We start from the raw sequence: 19,280 nt of genomic DNA on the forward strand, positions 1-19,280 counted from the left end.
AGCTCATAGAGCAAACATATGAAGGTGTTTGTGGTCCCCACATGAATGGTAAGATGCTGTCAAGGAAAATCCTAAGACTTAGATTCTATTGGCCTACAATGGAAGCAGACTGCTTCGCATTCGTAAAGAAATGTCATAAATGCCAAGTCTATGCGAATCTTATTCATGTGCCTCCGTCAGAGCTGCACTCTTTGACCTCACCATGGCCATTCTCAGTATGGGGGATTGATATCATTGGCAAAGTTTATCCAAAGTCGTCAAGTGGACATGAGTATATTCTAGTAGCCATTGACTACTTTACGAAGTGGATAGAAGCTGCTTCGTATGCTTCCATAACTTCGAATACAGTTGCGAAATTCATTCGTGCAAATATCATTTGCAGAGATGGAGTACCTCATGAATTGATTTCTGATAATGGATCTCACTTCAAGAAAGTGGTAGTACACCTATGTGAAGAGTTCAAAATCAAGCATCATAAGTCATCTCCTTACAGACCTCAGACAAACGGGGCTGTAGAGGCAGGAAACAAGAACATCAAGGTCATAATCAGTAAGATGACCGAGACTTATAAGGATTGGCCGAATAAACTTCCTTTTGCCTTATGGGCTTACAGGACATCGATCAGATCCTCTACAGGTGTAACTCCATACTCTCTAGTGTATGGAATGACAGCAGTCCTCCCTGTTGAGCTGAGAATTCCATCCTTAAGAGTTATGATGGAAGCAAATTTGCCAGAGTCTGAATGGGCAAGAGCCAGACATCAGGAATTACAGATGATTGATGAAAAGAGGCTGAGAGCCTTGTATCACATCCAAGGGTATCAGAGAAGAATCGAAAGGGCATTCAACAAGAAAGTCAAGGTCCGAGATCTGAAATCAGGAGATCTCGTTCTGAAATCATACAGGGCACCGATATTTGATCCCAGAGGAAAATTCAGGCCAAACTGGTCTAGTCCTTACATTGTTGATGAAGTCCTACCTGGAAAAGCCATAAGAATCCTCGATGAAAATAGAGAAAAATTAACAGAACCTACAAACCTGGACCAACTAAAGAAGTACTATGCTTAGATACACCAGGAGATCGTCTTTGGTCGATCAGAGCTTCAAAGCCATCAACCTCAAAGTCAAAAACCGTTTGCAAACCTTTTGGGCCTATATAAAAAAAACCTTCTTTCTTTGATAAACTCAAACCAGGGGCATCTTTTATGACTTGCGTCATAAAAGATATTGAACCTGAACTATGTCATGACCTGATTCCTTTCTATATGATACGTAGGAAGCCTAATAAATTCAGGTTCGATCAAATCTTTCAAATCCTTGAGAAAGAAAGAAACAAAACAAACAATCTTTGAAACCCCAAATGGGCGAACTACGCGGACCTGATTCCCATTCTCTTTGGGGATACGTAGGCAGTCTGGAGGGCCAGATTCGGTCAAAATACATGAAACTTACAAATACTTACCCTGTTTGAACCCAAGCCTACCTAAAAGTCCTTCTAGTGTATTTAGGCCCAGGTTTGTAGAGAAACAGAAAGAAAAATAATAATATGATGGAGTCTTAGACCCGCTAGACTGAAAACCTGCAAGGGTGGTCTAGGCAAAAGTTAGGATCATTCACCCGCTAAGTTGAAAACCCGAAAGGGCGGCTTAGGCAAAAATCAGGGTGCTGAGCCTGCTGGATGGAAAATCCGTAAGGGTAGACAGTCCTCGCAAAATATAAGGAATGCGGTCCGCTGAATCGAAAACCTGAAAATGCGATTTGGTCATGGCAGTGACTTCCGGTGACTTCATAAAGGACAGAACCTCTGAAAGCCAGGAAGACTTTCATTTCTTTTGTGGTATTACTCCAATGTCTGAGTAAGTGGCAGCTAGGCTTCTTTAAAACTCTCGAAGCTAGGGGTTAAGACTGAGCAATCCAATAGGATAATAACCATGATGGAAATACTAGAAAGAGGAATGAATCGTCTTTAAATACAGTTTTCAAAAGAATCTAAGAGTGGTAGGCTGCACCATTTTAAAACACTTATCAGGCTAAGAAGCAGATTCAGTCTCTCTTAGAGTTCAAGTCATGTCATCATCAAAGTTCTTGATATCATTGTCAAAGTTCTTTCTTTATCGAGTCAAGGTCAAGCTTCAAAGCCCAGTGTGGGTAGTCCTGTGTGGTTAGTATCCCTCCCAAAGCTGGGGTGATAAGAGAAAAATTATGCAGTTGTATCTCCTCAAAGGTGATACAAAGCCTAACAAGAGTTCAGAAGAATGGCAGGTTCTCAGACCCATTCGAAGCTCTAGCAGCTGGCGAAAATGAAAGGAGGTTGTCAGGCAGATACAGTCTGTTGTAAACCTGAAAGCTTTGTAACCTCAAATATTCAAGAAATGAAAACCTTTTAACCATTTTCCTGTGTTTTGCTCTCTTATGAATTTGTCATGGAAGTAAAATCATACTAGGGGCATCTTTTATGACTTGAGTAATCAGGTCATAAAAGATATCAAGTGAACAATGATAATTGAGATGGATGTTCTCAACAAATGAAGGTAACAGGAGCTTGAACATCCTTTGAGAGTCTGTCTCACCAATCCTCTGAGAGTCTTTCTCATCATTTCATTGAGAGTCTGCCTCATTATCCCTAACGGAGTTTCTACTCACAAGCAAAGTTTGTAACCAAACCAAACATTTAAACCCAACCAAATTCTCTTTGAGAGTATTCGCCCCGAGCATAAAACCCATTTCTCTCTTGAAAGCATCCACCCCGAGTGAAGAAATCGAATTATCCCAGAAAGCATCCGCCCCGAGCGAAATACCATTTCTCCCTGAGAGCATTCGCTTCAAGCGTAAAACCCAATTTTTTCCTTGAAAACATTCGCTCCAAGCGTAGTACCCGATTTCTCCCTGACAGCATTCGCTCCAAGCGTAAAATCCAATTTTTCCCAGAAAGCATTCGCTCCAAGCGTAAAACCAAATTTCTCCTTGAAAACATTCGCTCCAAACGTAGAACCCCATTTCTCCCTGAGAGCATTCGCTCCAAGCGTAAAATCTAATTTTCCCAGAAAGCATTCGCTCCAAGCGTAAAACCAAATTTTTTCCTTGAAAACATTCGCTCCAAGCGTTTAACCCCATTTCTCCCTGAGAGCATTCGCTCCAAGTGTAAAATCCAATTTTTCCTTGAACGTATTCGCTCCAAGGGTAGAACCAAATTTTTCTTTGAAAGCATTCACCCCGAGCGTAGAAAGAACCAAAGTCTCTGAGAGCATCGAGCATGCAACCAGAGCACCCATCCCATTTCCAGACCCCTGAGTCATCCATTCCATATCAAGACCCCTGAGGTATCTGATCCTTCCAAAAATTCAACCTTTACAAAATCATTTTCCTCATTCTTATTTCTATCCAATCGATCTTGGGCCAGTCAAAATGTGCTGTCTGATCAGCTTTGGCATTTGCGCGACAAGCACGCTCTGTCAAAGAGGGGCATCTGTAGACACCCCATTTTGACTGGGCCCTAAACCTTCCAATTTTGTGCAAAACCTTATCAAATCAGTGATATATGACCCCAATTTTCACCCTAAGCTAGGTTAGGGTCCCACCAAGGTCCCTGCAAAATTTCGTTGAAATCCGAGTGCGTTTGCTTAGCGAACGAACCGAAGAAGTGTCGTAGTGCAAATACAAAAGGGGGTGAGTTTATCCTGAGAGGGGGGCGAATTTATCCTGGAACGGTGCGATCTAAATCCGAATGGGACACGATTGTCCGCGCGCTTTATCCAATTTTCGCGCAACCGCGCGCCTTATCAAAATGGAGTGTGGATATCAGCAACCCTCTTTTGCTATAAATACTCACTTAAGCTCTCAATTATTATTTTTAATTAGGGATTTTCTAACCCAAATTAGAGAGAGAAAGTCTGAGAGAATTAGAGAGAGAAAGTGGATCTTGAGCATACGAACCTTAATCCGATCATCTTCTTCGGTCATTCGATCGATACTCCGACCGGTCTCCGATCACCATTAGTTTCCTTGCCATTATTTTCTTCTTCTTTTGCTAGATTTGTATATTTCGTTTTGAAACCCTAGTTTCTCAATTTCAAATCCTATCTCATTTTAAACTCCGGTCAACCTCCGTTGAATCCGGTAAAGCTTCCTTGTTTATCACCATCTCCGGCTAGATATACTCGCTCCGATGGATTTTTGTTTCAGCAGATCCGAATTCTAGAGGAGTTGCATAGAAGGTTTCAGAACTCATTTTTTCCATCAAATTGTTACTGCAATTGAAAAAAGAAGAAGAGAGATTCAGATCTTATACACTTCCTATTCAAGAAGAGAAAAATAAAAGATTAGGAAGGTAAGTGCTTATCTTTTTCTTCTCTTTTGTAGTTTTATTTCATAATCATCTCCTTGTGTATGATTATTTTTGCTGATTAGTCATTACATCTAGTACTGAATTGTGGCGAAATTACTTTGATTGAATTTTTCATGATCTTATATTTGTGTTATTCGGTTTTAGTCTTAAAAAAAATGATTGGCCATGTTTTAGTTATGCTCATAAGCTGTTTGATTAAACGCCTCTAAATGTTGAATGTTCATGTTACATGGAGTTTTCTTGGGTCATATTAGATGAGCTAATTGTGATCTGAGGCTATATTCTTCGAAGTCATGAAACATTGATTCATGGCTGCTAATACATAAATAGAGAAGGTTTCTTTTTTCGCATCTGTGTGTATATGGAATGGTAGTGTAAGCGTTCAGTACCTGGAGTATTTGTTGTACAAAAATAATATTTGAGTGCCCATATACATAATGTTGATTAAATGACCAAAGAGGAGAAGATAAAGTTCTGATTTTGTTCTTGATTCCAACATCCTTTCTGCTTTTGAATTGCACACTTGGATAGTCCAATGATCAGTTCTTGGTCTATAATTAATTCTTAAAGCCTAAAATGAATAGGATTCATAACCTCGGTTTTCTTTGTTCATCATTCTTCTGTAATCCATATAAAGCTGAGATCAAGCTTGTAGAAAAATTATAATTTAATGAGAATCTAAATCTTGATCTCATGCTCTCATGTTTAGGGTCTGAACTAGTTTTGCTCAATTTCAGTTTTGTCACATTTATGATCTAATTTTCTTTATGTTCTGCATGATTTTTTTTTATGATTTGGATCTGTTTGTTTGTATGAAAATTGAGGAATAATCTAGGTTATTCACCTTATTTAATGAATTATTTGGATCTTCATATTCTAAAATATGATTGCTATCTAATTTAGAGTAAGTGACTTTCAGTGCTTATCATAGATTAATTAGTTGTTATTCTATTGATTGAAATGTTTAATATTGTTCTTCATTACGGCTTGGTTTTTAATTAGTGATTGTGTTCCACGATCATTCATCTGAGTATAATTTTGCTTCAGTTTGAACAATTTTGTTGCATCTTTTCTAAAAAACTGATGTTTGTACTGGTTCATTTGGTCCAGTTTGTAGTAGAAATCATAATTCATTACGTATTTGTAATTGCATAGTATGGATTTGAGTTCAGTTGAGTCGTACGGTTAGTAAAGATGTTCCTCTCAGTCTTATTGTTGAGGATAATCTTTCATATAGTAAGTCAATCAGGGGAATCGTGATTTCATAAAGTTTTGTGTATTTTGGGGCAGCTGATTCAGGGCCATATTTGTTACTCTTGATTCAACTAATTTCACCATTGATCTCTACAAGCTTTGCCGACTTCAGGCCATTACAACATCAGTTACCATTTTCATCATCCCTTGGTTCTAGTTCTTCTAATTTTTATTTTTTTTTCCTACCGCTAGCAACCCCCTCTACATCTAATTTCATTTTCATTTTTGTAACTTCAATTCTGTAGAACCCATATTTGACCCCTATCTTTGAAAATCCTCATTAATTTGGATCATAAGCTCCACTTTCTTCAAACCTTCATCATCTTAGGGAAAAGAATAGAGGGAGTTGGAGATTAAGAAAGAAATTAAAAGATTGAGAGGGATTGAACTGAATATTAGAGCTCTCCTCTAACAGATTTACATGTCCCTAGCTATTCCACAGTAGCCCCTTTTCTTTTGTTGAGATATTATAATGCTCATAGCAGCTCTCATCTCTTTGATAATGGCAGCCCCATCACACCTTTAATTTTTGGCAGCCATTTCCACTTTCTTATTTGCAGCCCTCTCCATTTTGATAAAGACAACCTTGCATATCTTGGTAATGGCAGCTCCCACATACCTTTGATTGTAGCAGCGCTTTTCACTTTAATATTTGCAGCCCACTCATTTCACTTTAATATTTTCAGCCCTACACTTGTAAATCAACCCCTGTTTTTGGCATAATGTAGACCATGATTTTTGCTCCCTGTTAGAACAAAACAGCCCCTGTTTTTGGCATAATGTAGACCATGATTTTTGCTCCCTGTTAGCACAAAACAGCCCCTATTTTTGGGATAATGTAGCCCATGGTTTTTGCTCCCTGTTAGCACAAAATAGCCCCTGTTTTTGGCATAATGTTCATGGTTTTGCCCCCTGTTAGCACAAAACAGCCCCTGTTTTTGGCATAACGCAGCCCATTGTTTTTGTTCCCTATTAGCACAAAACAGCCCCTGTTTTGGCACAGTTTAATTCCTGTTTTGGCACAATTCAGCTCTTGTTGTGCACCAATTCAATCCATGTTCTACTTTAATTCAGCCCTTAGTTCAGTCAAATTGTAGGACATTATAATTACGGTAATAGTGTAGTCCTTTGAGTGATCTTGTTACTCTTTATGAAATTAGTTCTCTTTTTGTAATTGGTTGCAATTCATTGTATATGAAAATTTTAGATTTAATCATGAGTTGATGTCTGAAGAGAAAAGAACTGTACAGTTCCTTGAAGTGCTATCCATGTCTTTTAAATGATATTCTTGCACTAAAGTGATGGCTTTATCTCTTAAATTCTTTGTTTACATGAATCTGGTGATGATGGAAAGGTATGCCTAAGACTTTCATGCTTAGTTTAGTCTTTTTTTTTGGGAAGAGTGTTATCAGTATACTCATATTTCAGTGCCTGTACCATTAAGGCCTACTTTTTTTCTTCTTTGGCTTGTGAGAAATTTTAATAAATGTGATAATATTTAGAATATATTAGTCACTAAAGATGAGGTGTCTTGATGAAGTAGTTAAAACATAGTTGTGATAGTATTATTCCCTTGTCATAACATATTTGTTATTTGCAAGATTTTGACTCATATTTGTTATTGGTTTGTGATTGTCTACCATGAAAAGTTGTAATAATACCTGTATAGTTTTCTAAGTGTTAAAAAGGCGAGCTGAGTTTGCATTACCATTGAAACATGGTGTGCTTTGACATATAGTAGTTTCCATACCATCAGGCTAATAAGAAAAGTCGTAAGTCCATAATTTGATCTCATTTTTTTATGTCGAATGCTCATGATTTTGTCACGTATATAACTGGAAATTCTTGTCATAGAATTTGAAATATAGTTACATGCTCTTATATGTTTTTTCTTATCCTGGAAATTCAAATTTTCATGAGAAATTCTACCCCAAAGAAAAACTCAGGTAATCTTCTCATTCCTTTGAAAAAAAATTTAAAAAAAAATGCCCTGAGGCCGAACGGTTTTGGGATGGTCAAGGCTTTTCAAAGATAGTTTCTTTTGATTCTCACCTTAACTTGAAAATATATTAGCCTCGAACATATTGTGTATTGGATGCCAAGTAGCTTGGAATTGAATATGAATTAATTGTCCTAAATTCTCAGATGTTAGGAAAATGCATGTTGAGTTGTGGTTTCAATCTTATACATGATTATATGCTTTTATTAGTGATAGGTATAATTGAGCCGTAAGTGGAAATGTTAACAGAAGAAACAGACACTTTAATATATTGTTTACGATTCATATGAGGCATGACAGGTAAATAAAAATTCTTTAAAAAAGAAGAAGAAAATAATATGTTCCGGTTGACTTGTTTGTTCATAAGGCATATTTTCTATTAGGACAATGGTAGGTGATGTAGCTTGGATCAAGTCTTGATAGTTATATAATATTGGTTATGATCAGGAATGATGGTTAAGAGTGAGATTAGTTTCTTAAGTTTCCATCTCTTAGAGTATTAATTGGAAAGATATCATCATCAGTCTACATCATCCCCTTTGTCATTGCAAGGGCGATGAAGGAGCTAGCCCAAGTCCATCCTTAGGGGGAATTGCTCAGTCCAAGTAGCTCTCCCCTCTTTTTGTTATAAGACTAACATAATCTTTTAGACAAGAACCTTGAATAATAGAAGCCCATTCAATGCAAGGGCAATGAAAGAGTCATCTAGAGCCCACCTTTTTAGGAGACAAGCTATGTCTCGGTAGAAAAGTCATCCATCTTTTGGAGACATAGTTTGTCTCATTAATGAGTCAACCCATAGGAGACTATTCAATTCTAACAAGTTGCACCCCTTTCCAGTTGAAAATTAACTTGGTCTAGCAGTTGCCCTAACCCTTTTTATCATTACAAGAGCAATGATAAGGTTACTTGGAGCCCACCTCTGTGTTTAGGAGACTTGCCTAGTCTCACTAGCACCCTCCTTTATCTCCTATTCTTTTAGGAGACTAACATAGTCTCATTAGCACTCCCCTCTTAGGGTTGTGCACTAGGAGTCAGTCCCTTCGTATACGAGTCAATCTTTAGCTAGAGAGTCTGTCCTTAGTTAGAGAGTCATTCTTTAGCATAGGAGTCAGTTCTTCAGTCTTTCAGGAGTCTGTCCTATCATCATAGGGGTTAGGATTCTGTCCAACCTCTCATCAAATCATGTGATTTTATCCACTCCTGCAAGGTATAGGATGTTGTCCAACCCTTGCGGAGCCGTAATTCTGTTCACCCCCCGCAAAGTATAGGATTCTATCCAACCTTTGCTGGATTTTTAGAAGTCCGTCCTACCCTTATGATGCTAGGATTCTGTCCTCTTGAGTCAAAAACATAAAAAACATCTGAAAAACTAAAAATCTCAAAAGTCTTGAGTCGTTTGGAGTGTAGTTAGGAAATTCTGTTCTGAACTACGTTGGCTTGATTCTTTTCCACGAGGTACGTAGTGCAGCTTGGGATCTTTATCCCAGGTCCAGCCAAACCTTTCAAAATAAACATTTTAAACCTTTCAAAAATACAAAAAAATCTTCAAAACCTTTTCAAAAAAATCTTCCCCTAGAGTTAGGACTCTGTCCTAGATATTTGGGGTGCCTTAGTTAGGAGTCTGTCCTGGTTAGGTTGATGCTTTGTGTGTTTTTTGTGTGAGTGTCCCTAGAGTTAGGAGGCCTCTAGTCGTGGTCGGTTAGACACTTAGTCGAGCCGATGGCTAGACTAGGATGCACTTAGTTAACCCATTATTTTCCTTAGGTCATACAGCCTAGTTATACATAGGATATAGGAATCACCAGCATTAGCTTAAGGTTAACCAACTTGCATTAGTTAAGACATATAGAGAGTCCTAAAAAGTGACAATTCACTTGAACTTAAGCAATTGTGCAAAAAAACTTTAAAAACTAGTCGGGTCTAGTTGATCGAGTCTAAGATAGCGGTCTTGGATGGTTAGGTATCATAGTTTAGAATAGATCATAGAACTACGTCGACTCTGATTCTTCCCGATGCCCGGATACGTAGAGCAGCCGAGACAGATGGCCATCTTGGTCTGAGTCAAGTATCACATTAGAGTTTAGGGTTTGTTGTGTCAGGTCGTGTGTGGAGTCGAGTTGTGTTGTGTTGTGTGTTTTGTTGTGTTTTCTTACTTTCATGTACAGACCTTATACCTTTAGTTATAACATGCATGTGTTTGCCCATTAGAACTTAGATACCAATTAGGCATGACACTCATAACCTAGTTATTCTTAGGTGACATTTCTTTCATTTCTTTTGCGTGTGCTTATTATTCGTCTCCGAGACATGCATGATTAGATAGACGTCTTCTCGGAGATATATGTTCCCATTTCACATAACTTTCGCCCAAAACTCTTCAAAATCAATAAATAAATAGCATAAGAGACCAGGTGCTTGCACTTGGGCGGATGAGGTGCTCTTTGGACCTTCCAAATTCGTAACCAGGCACGAACCTTCTTTTATATCTCTGGTTATCCATTGCAACAGAGCATAGTATGGCATCCAGGGCTTACTTCCTTGGATGGCGACTCTTCTTTGTTTAAGGTACGTCTCGAATCCGGGCTAGTCCCCGAATCGAGAGGTATCTCACCTTTCATCGCCACTCATGCTGTGAGAGGCGTTCTTTTTTAGTGTTCCTTGGTAGAGCTCTCCATTCACGTGGATGATCTAGGGACTTTCTGGGGCTCGTCCCCCGCCTCTCTCGGATCGGGGTCCACACACGTTTACACCTATGGATGGCATGCTAGGCATCAGTTTAAACCTACAAAGTCGCCTCTGGCTATCCTCTCTCTCTCTCTCTCTCCAATGGATGGCATGGTGAGGGGAGGTGGGGTGGGACCCACCGTTTTGTACTCATGCATAGCATGGGCTCTGAATGCTAGTCTAATATATGTTAGAATATATCAGATCCATTAAGATCTAACTGTTGGATTATTAGGTACTAAATTAGGTAATTATTTAGAGTAGGAGACTTAGTTGATTAGAAGTACCTCGCCATAGTTCTTATCCTTATCACTTACCATATTTATCTATTGAATGCTTTATATAAGCACTCCTTATTGTAGGGGAAAATCAACCAAGATTACTGAAAATCTTCTTCCTTTACCATACACATATCAAAGGAGGGGTGTCTCTAGTGAAAATGGGGGCCTACATCATCACCAAGCACTCCGGTAAGAAAGGAGGAAATCAAATCGGCAAGTGGAAACAGGTATAGAGTTTTTGGATGGGTTGTTTTACTTCAAATCCACTTCTGGTTTTATGAGATGGCACATAGGATGAATACCATTTGGGAGAGATTGGTGAAGAAGAAGTATCTATGATTTTACCTTATGGCAACTACGGGTCTATGGAAAGATAACCCTTGCTCAACTTGTTTATAATGATATGAAAATAGATGGGCATTTCTCAATTCAAGCAAATGTCCATTTGACCAATCTTTATCCTTTAGTATAGACTAGAGTAAGTGAGAGAAAGATCCAAAAAGTAGGATTCCCATCTCTCTCTCTCTCTCAGCACCATGGTTAGATTGTCCGGACTCTGTTTTCCTCTTGTATTACTTTTACTATTTACTGATCTTTGTATTGTTAAGATCCACCATTTGTGACTTCTGTTCCCTAAGCTTCTCAACCTTTATCTCCTATACTTCCACCGGAAAACTCTCCTCCAGCACATCTTCCTCACAAACATGCGCCTTCTTCTTCATCTCCAACACTGAACATTAGTAACATTGACCATGAATTTACAGTCAATGTTAGGATCTATAGAGGATGTCTTTTGATCGGAGGGTTAGGATCATCCTATAGAGATGATTTACGGTTTATTTTCGCCCAACAAATGAACAGTTTGTATCATCCTATAAAATGGGCGGGACAATAGAACTGAGCCAACTTGAAATGGCTTAGTTCGAACGTGACATGGCTCACGTTAACCCCTCGTGGCCTTCTTTCGATCAACCCCGATTGCCGGTTGAGAACCCCACTCTGCAACCTCTTATGAACGAGACACAGCTCTGTTCCGGGGGGGACACTGCTCTATGCCATAGGGAACTCTCTCTGCTCCGTTGGACTAGAAATCTCTCCTAGAGTAAGTCGAGATACCAATGAGGTGGGGTCCACATGTTATAGTGGTGGTAATATCAAATTAGGGATGACGGTTGAAATCATAGGCTCCTCCCTCTTAGTGGGCCTCCCCTTGTCGGACTGTAAAAAAGGCCCACTAATAGCTCCTTCCCTCACATAATTTTAGAATTGACAAACTATCAATTTGCACCATCACATGATTTTTGAATCCTACATTTTGGATCATTCTCTCACTTACTCTAGTTTATACTGAAGTATAAACATGGCTCAAATGGACATTTGCTCAAATTGAGAAATGCCCATCTATCTTCTTATCATTGTAAACAAGTTAAGCAAGGCTTATCTTTCCATCGACCCCTAGTTTCCATAATGGAGAATCAGTGATACTTCTTCTTCACTAATCTCTCCCGAATGGTCTTCATTCTATGTGCTATCTCTTATAAAACCAGAAGTGGGTTTGAAGTAAACAACACATCCAAAAAATATGTACCTTCTTCCACTTGCTGGTTTGATTTCCTCCTTTCTTCCCAAAGTGCGTAGTGATGATGTAGGGCCCCTTTTTCACTAAAGACTCCCCTCCTTTGATATTTGTATGGTAAAGGAAGAAGATTTTCAGTAATCTTGGTTGATTTTCATCGACAATAAGGAGTGTTTATATAAGGCATTCAATAGATAAATACGGTAAGTAATAAGGATAAGAACTATGGCGAGGTACTCCTAATCAACTAAGTTTCTTATTCTAAATAATTACCTAATCTAGAACCCAATAATCCAATGGTCAGATCTTAATGGATCTGATATATTCTAATAGATATTAGACTAGCATTCGTGGGCCCATGCTATGCATGAGTGCAAAACGGTGGGTCCCACCCTAACACACCATCACCATGCCATCCATTGGAGAGAGAGAGAGAGAGAGAGAGAGAGAGAGAGAGAGAGAGAGAGAGATCGCCAAAGGGGACTTTGCAAGTGGAAACTGATGCCCCGGCCCGCATGCCATCCATGGATGTGAACGTGTTTCAAAAATTACATCCAATCCGACCTTTTAGGGTAAAACATTCTCCCATGAAAATGTTTCTAAGAAAGAAAGCGGATGCACAGAAAAAAAGCTCTTTAGTATATACTATAAACCGATAGGTCTTCTAATAGCTGACAGACCATCTCATACCGTCCCAGCTCCTTTGACGCTGCAAAGTCCAAATGACAAAATATCGTCCACTTGCTACCATAAATTTGGTCTAAATTTATGACATATTATTAGATAATCTTTTGATGGTCGGCAAACCACCTTTTTTTACCTACCGAAATTTTCCCTGATGTCGTAATGGCCAAGAGGAGACCTTTGTCAAAAACATTTTGTAGGGGCCCACCCGTAGTAACATTAGTTAAAATGATATTTTATTTGAAAAATTAAGAGTAGAAGAAAGCATTGTAATCAAGAGAACTGCTAGCAAAACGGATTCGTTTAGAAAATAAAGACGAAACCCTAAGATGTGACATATGCTCAAGAAGACATGGAAGTGAGAACGAACCACAACTAAATGCAAAAAAAAATAAAAATAAACTCTATATGGAAATGATCGAATCGTAGGTCAATTCCACTTTAGTCTTTTTCCAAATGAAATCTCGTTTTAAAAGTGTTTTCCTTTTGATCAAAACAGAGATCTATGGATGTGTGTCCCTCGTAGAATGATGTGTGTAAGATCCCAAATCGGAAAGGGAGAGAAACTTCCAAGGCTATATATGTGGATTCTCCTTATGTGTAGATGCGTTTTCAGCATCTCCAAGGGGCGGGCCCCGCGGAGTGGGTCGGACACAGTTAGTGCTGCTGGAAAACAAAACCAGGGAGGGTAGAAGACCCAGAACCGGACAATATTTACACAGTTAGGTCGGGGTGTGACATGGTGCATTTATTATCTTGCTAAAAGATGAATCTTTCCTGACTATCACTTTTTTGGCTCCCACGTGTGTACCTCCCGGATGTGATCAATAATGTTGATCTATCTGATGATCGAAAGTTATGGATATGATTTTCATGTGGTGTGGGACTAGCAATAATTAGGTCATCTCATAAAGGACTGGAAAACACTTCCAAAACGGAAATTTGTTTGGAAAATAAAGACGAAAGTGAAAGGGAACTGATAAATTCACCCCCATTCATGATAAATTCACCCCCTTAGCAATACTTTAACTCAAAACGTGAAAGGGACCTATGTATCCAGTTCACTATCTTTTTTTACTAAGTAATCCTCCCTCCCTTGGAGTGCCTCTTTTTACAACGCAGCCTTTGTTCTGAAACAGGGGAGAAAGATGACTCTTTGTGGTGTTTGCTCCTTCCCACTGCATTTTTGCATTATTTTATATATATATATATATATATATATATATATATATATATTTCAAACGATTAATGCTGGGGAAAGATATTTAAGGACTTGTCCTTTCTAATCAAAAGTAAACATTATCTAGTTAGGTAATATAAGGATAAAATGGTTGGAGAAAAAATTAAAATCTATTTAAGGCACAAGATTATGCTATTGGTAATTAACAAAATTTTGGGGAGATTCTTACAGATATGTTATGATGTAGTGGGTTTTTAGTAGTTTTCCTTAATATAATTAAGGGTGAAATTGGTAGAGAAAAAAATTAAAATCTATTTAGGACACAATACTATGCTATTGGTAATTAAGAAAATTTTGGACGGATTAATGTAGATATGTTTTTATGTAGGGGATTTTCGGTAATTTTCCAAAAACAAAAAATAACTTGAAATACCCTCACTAGTTTCTTGCCGATTAAAGTCGAACTGGTAAAGTAGAAAAAGATTGAGGGTTACATTTTAGACTAAATGTTAAGGTTAATTAGTATTATGTCCATTAGATGTGTTCGACGCCAGGTGGTATCCTATTGCCGACCAAATTTTGTCAGGTGGACTGCCTACTTGGGCCATAATAATTAGGGGACAAGGCTTTGATCGATGTTGGTCTCCGCTTATTTTTCTTTTGGTCACATGGCCCATATGTACACAGTTTTTTTGAATAAAAATTATTAAAAATATTAGAGGAATATAACAACAAACTCTTCAGACTAAAAACATTGCATTTTTAGTGTTACTCAAAAGGTCATGTTGAAGAAAACAAATTCAATGTCTAAAGCTTGCAACATAAATAAATACTTACTAGAGATACTTTTTTCCAAAAAAAAATTATTTTTTGGTTAAATCATATTTTAGAATGGCAAGCCAAAGTATATTTTATAAATTAAATACTTACAGATAAAAATCCCTTTCTAAAATTCTGCATACATGCACACATAAATGTATGAGCACACATTCATGCGCACATCAGAACACAAACATATAAATATGCATACAAATACAAATAATTTGGAAGAATATTTTGTGATTACCTCCAAGTTGATCGAGTTGGTAGTTGAGAAAACTATGCGTGTGGAAGTAGACCACCAGAAATCAGGCTTGCTTGCGACATCCGCATGGTTTCTTTTTCTGTATCACCAATTCCATAAATGTTGTTTGGTAATGACTATCTCTGGAGCTGGATCATTACAAGAACCTCGTATGGAATGGCCCTGCCATAGCTTCTTGACTTCTATGGTGTTGATGGCAATGGACCACGATACTAAAAAATCTTGGTTTGGGGCATGGTCATGGCGGCTATCCAAATAAAGTAGAAAAGGCTTAGGTAGAGGTAGGGTAAGGGGCCTTCTTTTATAGGGAAAATGACCTTGAAATTGAGGATACATTCAGTGTCACTAATAAATATGACAGCGAAACAATATCTGGCAAAGATATTGGCGTTATCTTCTAGGATGCTATTTTCACATATTTAGTACGAGTGTCGGTGGACTAGACAGTCTGATGGATCTAAAAGGTCCGAACTTCATTGTACAAGACCTAGGCACAATAGTTCGATCCATCGAATCTAATTTAGACTAATATCATATGGTCCAAAATTGTACCGGATCAGGCTCAAACATAGCCACAAAATCTATTGGTGTGTCCTAAATTGTTTAGTAGACGCTATATATATAAGGTGAAGATATTTTCACCCCCTCTGCAGTACGCATTCACTCCCCTTATAACGTGAACAGTGGGCAACTTTAACACTTTTTGACATCAAATCACGTTAAAAGGGGGGCGAATGCATACTGCAGGGGGGTGAAAATATCATCGTCCTATATATATATATATATATGTGTGTGTGTGTGTGTGTGAAAATATCCTTCATATTGTAAAAAAGAGTATTTGTGAAGGGCCTTTTTATCATATAAAATTCTAGATCAAAATCATTTCCCATCATTTGGAAGGAACGAAGTTTCAAGTTTATTCTCTCTCACTCTCCCATCTTGATTCATTATTTCATCTTCCCCAACCCTAAGCCCTAACTAATTATGCATTAACCTAATCCTAAAGGCTAGATGCATGTATACATTTAATATTAAGTTCTCTTCTTACAGGATTATATATTTTTACTTCTTAGAAGTTTAAATTAGTCACACATAACAACAAGACAATATCTCAACCCTTAAACTTAATAAGGTCTAACCCAAGCTAGCTAATAGCTCAAAGTCCTCAATATTCACCCTAAAACAAGCTTATCAATTAATCGAGCAAATTGATATTTCATAAAATCTTATTTTCAAAATAAATATAGGGGAGTGACAAATCGACTCCCAAATATCTTAAATTGACTCCCCATGTGTCTTTCTCTATCCACTTTCTCTCTCTAACCCAGAGGAGAGAGAAAGACACATGGGGAGTCGATTTAAGATATTTGGGAGTCGATTTATCACTGCCCTAAATATATTTATCTTAGAAACAGTTTGTAAATCTTCAATTAAACTACTTGACATTGCCGACGAATGTCTAATCCTAATCCTAATGAATGTCTAATCCTAATCAAGAACGCTGACTAATGATGAGATCTACTAATGTTAGGATATAACATCATTAAATCTATCTCTCACGCATGCCATTTTATATCTATATAGATGCTTTCTCTAAGTGCCCGAATCAATCGGATTAATCAGACCAGTATGTATGCATGCCAAAGAAGCAATCACCAGACTTTTACTTTCTAAAGGAGAAGAGTTCTTGAGGGAACAAAAGTCTCCTACAAAATCAACTTTTCCCAAAATTCTAACTATGTACAACATAACTAGAAACTACGACACTCCGATTTGAAATAGGTCATGACCAACACAATAAAAGTAGGACTCAAAGAATACTCGGATGAAAAGCCAACTGAGGATTCCAAGAAAAATCAAAGATCCCACATTGGAAAAGCGAGAGAGATGTGAATTGGCTTATAAGGAATTGGGCACCCTCCCCTTAATGGCCAGATTTTAAGGGTGAGTTCTGACCGGGTCCCAACAAGTGGTATCAAAACTGCGGCGTGGTAACCACGGTGTACCCTCGAGGATGGAGAAAATCCCTCAGGGAAGATCTAGGTAACGACGGTGAAATTCCCTCGGAGAAGATCTCGTAGTTCCCACGTTGAAGCCGCGTGGAGGGGTGAGATTATCCACATTGCTTCCATGTGGAGTCGGAGATTGTTGGGGGTTCCACGCAAAAGCAAAGATCCCACATCAGAAAAGTGAGTGGATGTGGATGGGCTTATAAGGACTTAGGCACCCTCCCCTAAGCAACTAACTTTTAAGGGTGAGTTCTACCAGGGTCCCAACAAGTGGTATCAAAGCTACGACGTGCTAATCTTGGTGTGCCTCTGAGGACAGAAAAAATCCTCGCGAAAGATCTCACCAACCTCAGTGTGCCTCCGAGGACGGAAAAATCCCTTGAGGAAAATCTCGTAGTTCCCATGTTGCTCCTGTGTGGAGGGACAAGATTGTCCACATTGCTTCCACGTGGAGGGGGAGATTGTTAGGGGTTTCACGCAAAAGCAGAGATCCCAGATCGAAAAAGTGAGAGAGATGTGGATGGGCGTATAAGGACCTAGGCACCATGGTTTTAACTGGAAGCCTTTAAGGGTAAGTTCTACCCGGGTCCCATCAGGATCATGGCCTCGATATAGGTGGATCATATGGGAATTAGATCCATTGACATCCTTAATATTTCAGTTTGCAAATGACATGTCCAACCAGCACCATCTAATATTGAACTCATTAGGACAATATTGACTTGCTTGAGTCTACTTGAATTACTACTTTGCTGAGTTATTATCATGGTGCAACTTCTGGGCTCAATGAACCCAACAGGTACAACCTAATTTCATGGCTCGAATTAGGTTAGCATTTCCTCAGGTTGTGTTGGGAACAGCCAACCAAATTTTACCCTCGATCCGAGCCTCGAGTTGGGTCGGGCTAGGGTTGAGGGAATGGTACCTGAAGTTGTCATCAAGACAACATAAACCCCATCTCAAACAAAGAAAAAATAGGGGTGCAACATAGGTCCGGTGGGGTTGAGGTTTTGCTAAAAAATGAATTGAAATTGAAAACATAAAAAATGAAAATGTAATTTTTTTTTTGAGATTTAAAGAAGATCGGAAATCAACCCGACTAGATTATATGCTAAAAGATCAACCTGAATTCCCAAAAATAGAACCAAGTTGCACTCCCAAGTAAAAACTGTGTTGAAAATGAAAATACGTTTAATTGTTTTTTCTTGTTTTTTTTTCTCTTTCCTTCTTAAATGATATTTTTCAAGCTGAAAGTGTAATAATGGGAGGAAAAAAAAGAAAAAAAAACTTATACTGCTTTGACTACTGTACATCTCAATTCACATACTCAAAAAAGAACCATCCATGTATTTAAAATTTCAAATGATAACCAACTCATTTTGACATAATATAAGTATCTCCAACACACAAGAAAACTAACCTTCATAATGTTAGACATAGTGCCCCCTAAAAATGGAATTTCGTTCATCTATTAAGGGTAGGATAGGAAAGATATTATTATTATAATATCTTATTCACACTACAACAAAACCTGGCTTTCCCTACCGACTTCAGTTTTATTCGTAGGGAAAAGCACCTTCTCCCTACGGATCTTTTTGAAATTTCGAAGGGAAAGGCACACTTTCCCAACGGTCTTTATTAACTTCCATAGAGACAATCCAGTCCTGTCCCTACGGATTATTCCGTAGGGAAAGGTGGCGTATCCCTACGGAAATTCAAATCATAGGGAAAGAGATTTTCCTACGCCCACCTAGCCTACTGAAGTAGGGGATGCTGAAATCCGTAGGGAAAAACCTTTACCTACGGATTTTGGTACTTTTCCCTACGGATTCTCCATAGGCAAAGCCCAGTTTTGTTGTAGTAATATCCTTTGAGAGAAAATAGGGAAACAAATAGTTGCATAAAGAAAGAAATAAAAAACTTGTATGAATGGAAAGAGAAAGAGGGAATCTTTGACCAAAAGTTTTGTAAACAAAAATTAATATAAAATGGAAACCCAAGAGAGTTGGGAAATAAGCCACGTTCTTTTTTGGTAGCCATATATTTAGCTTATATGTTTCCATTATTGACTTTTCTAACATTGACTAGTTTCCAATTTTTGGGTACTAGTGAAAGCAACTTTTGGGAATTGTAAAATGCAAC

The sequence above is a fragment of the Tasmannia lanceolata genome, unplaced genomic scaffold (assembly GCF_043159265.1).
Source record: "Tasmannia lanceolata isolate RefF3 unplaced genomic scaffold, GAP_Taslan_0.1 ptg000004l, whole genome shotgun sequence".
Classification (NCBI taxonomy): domain Eukaryota; kingdom Viridiplantae; phylum Streptophyta; class Magnoliopsida; order Canellales; family Winteraceae; genus Tasmannia; species Tasmannia lanceolata.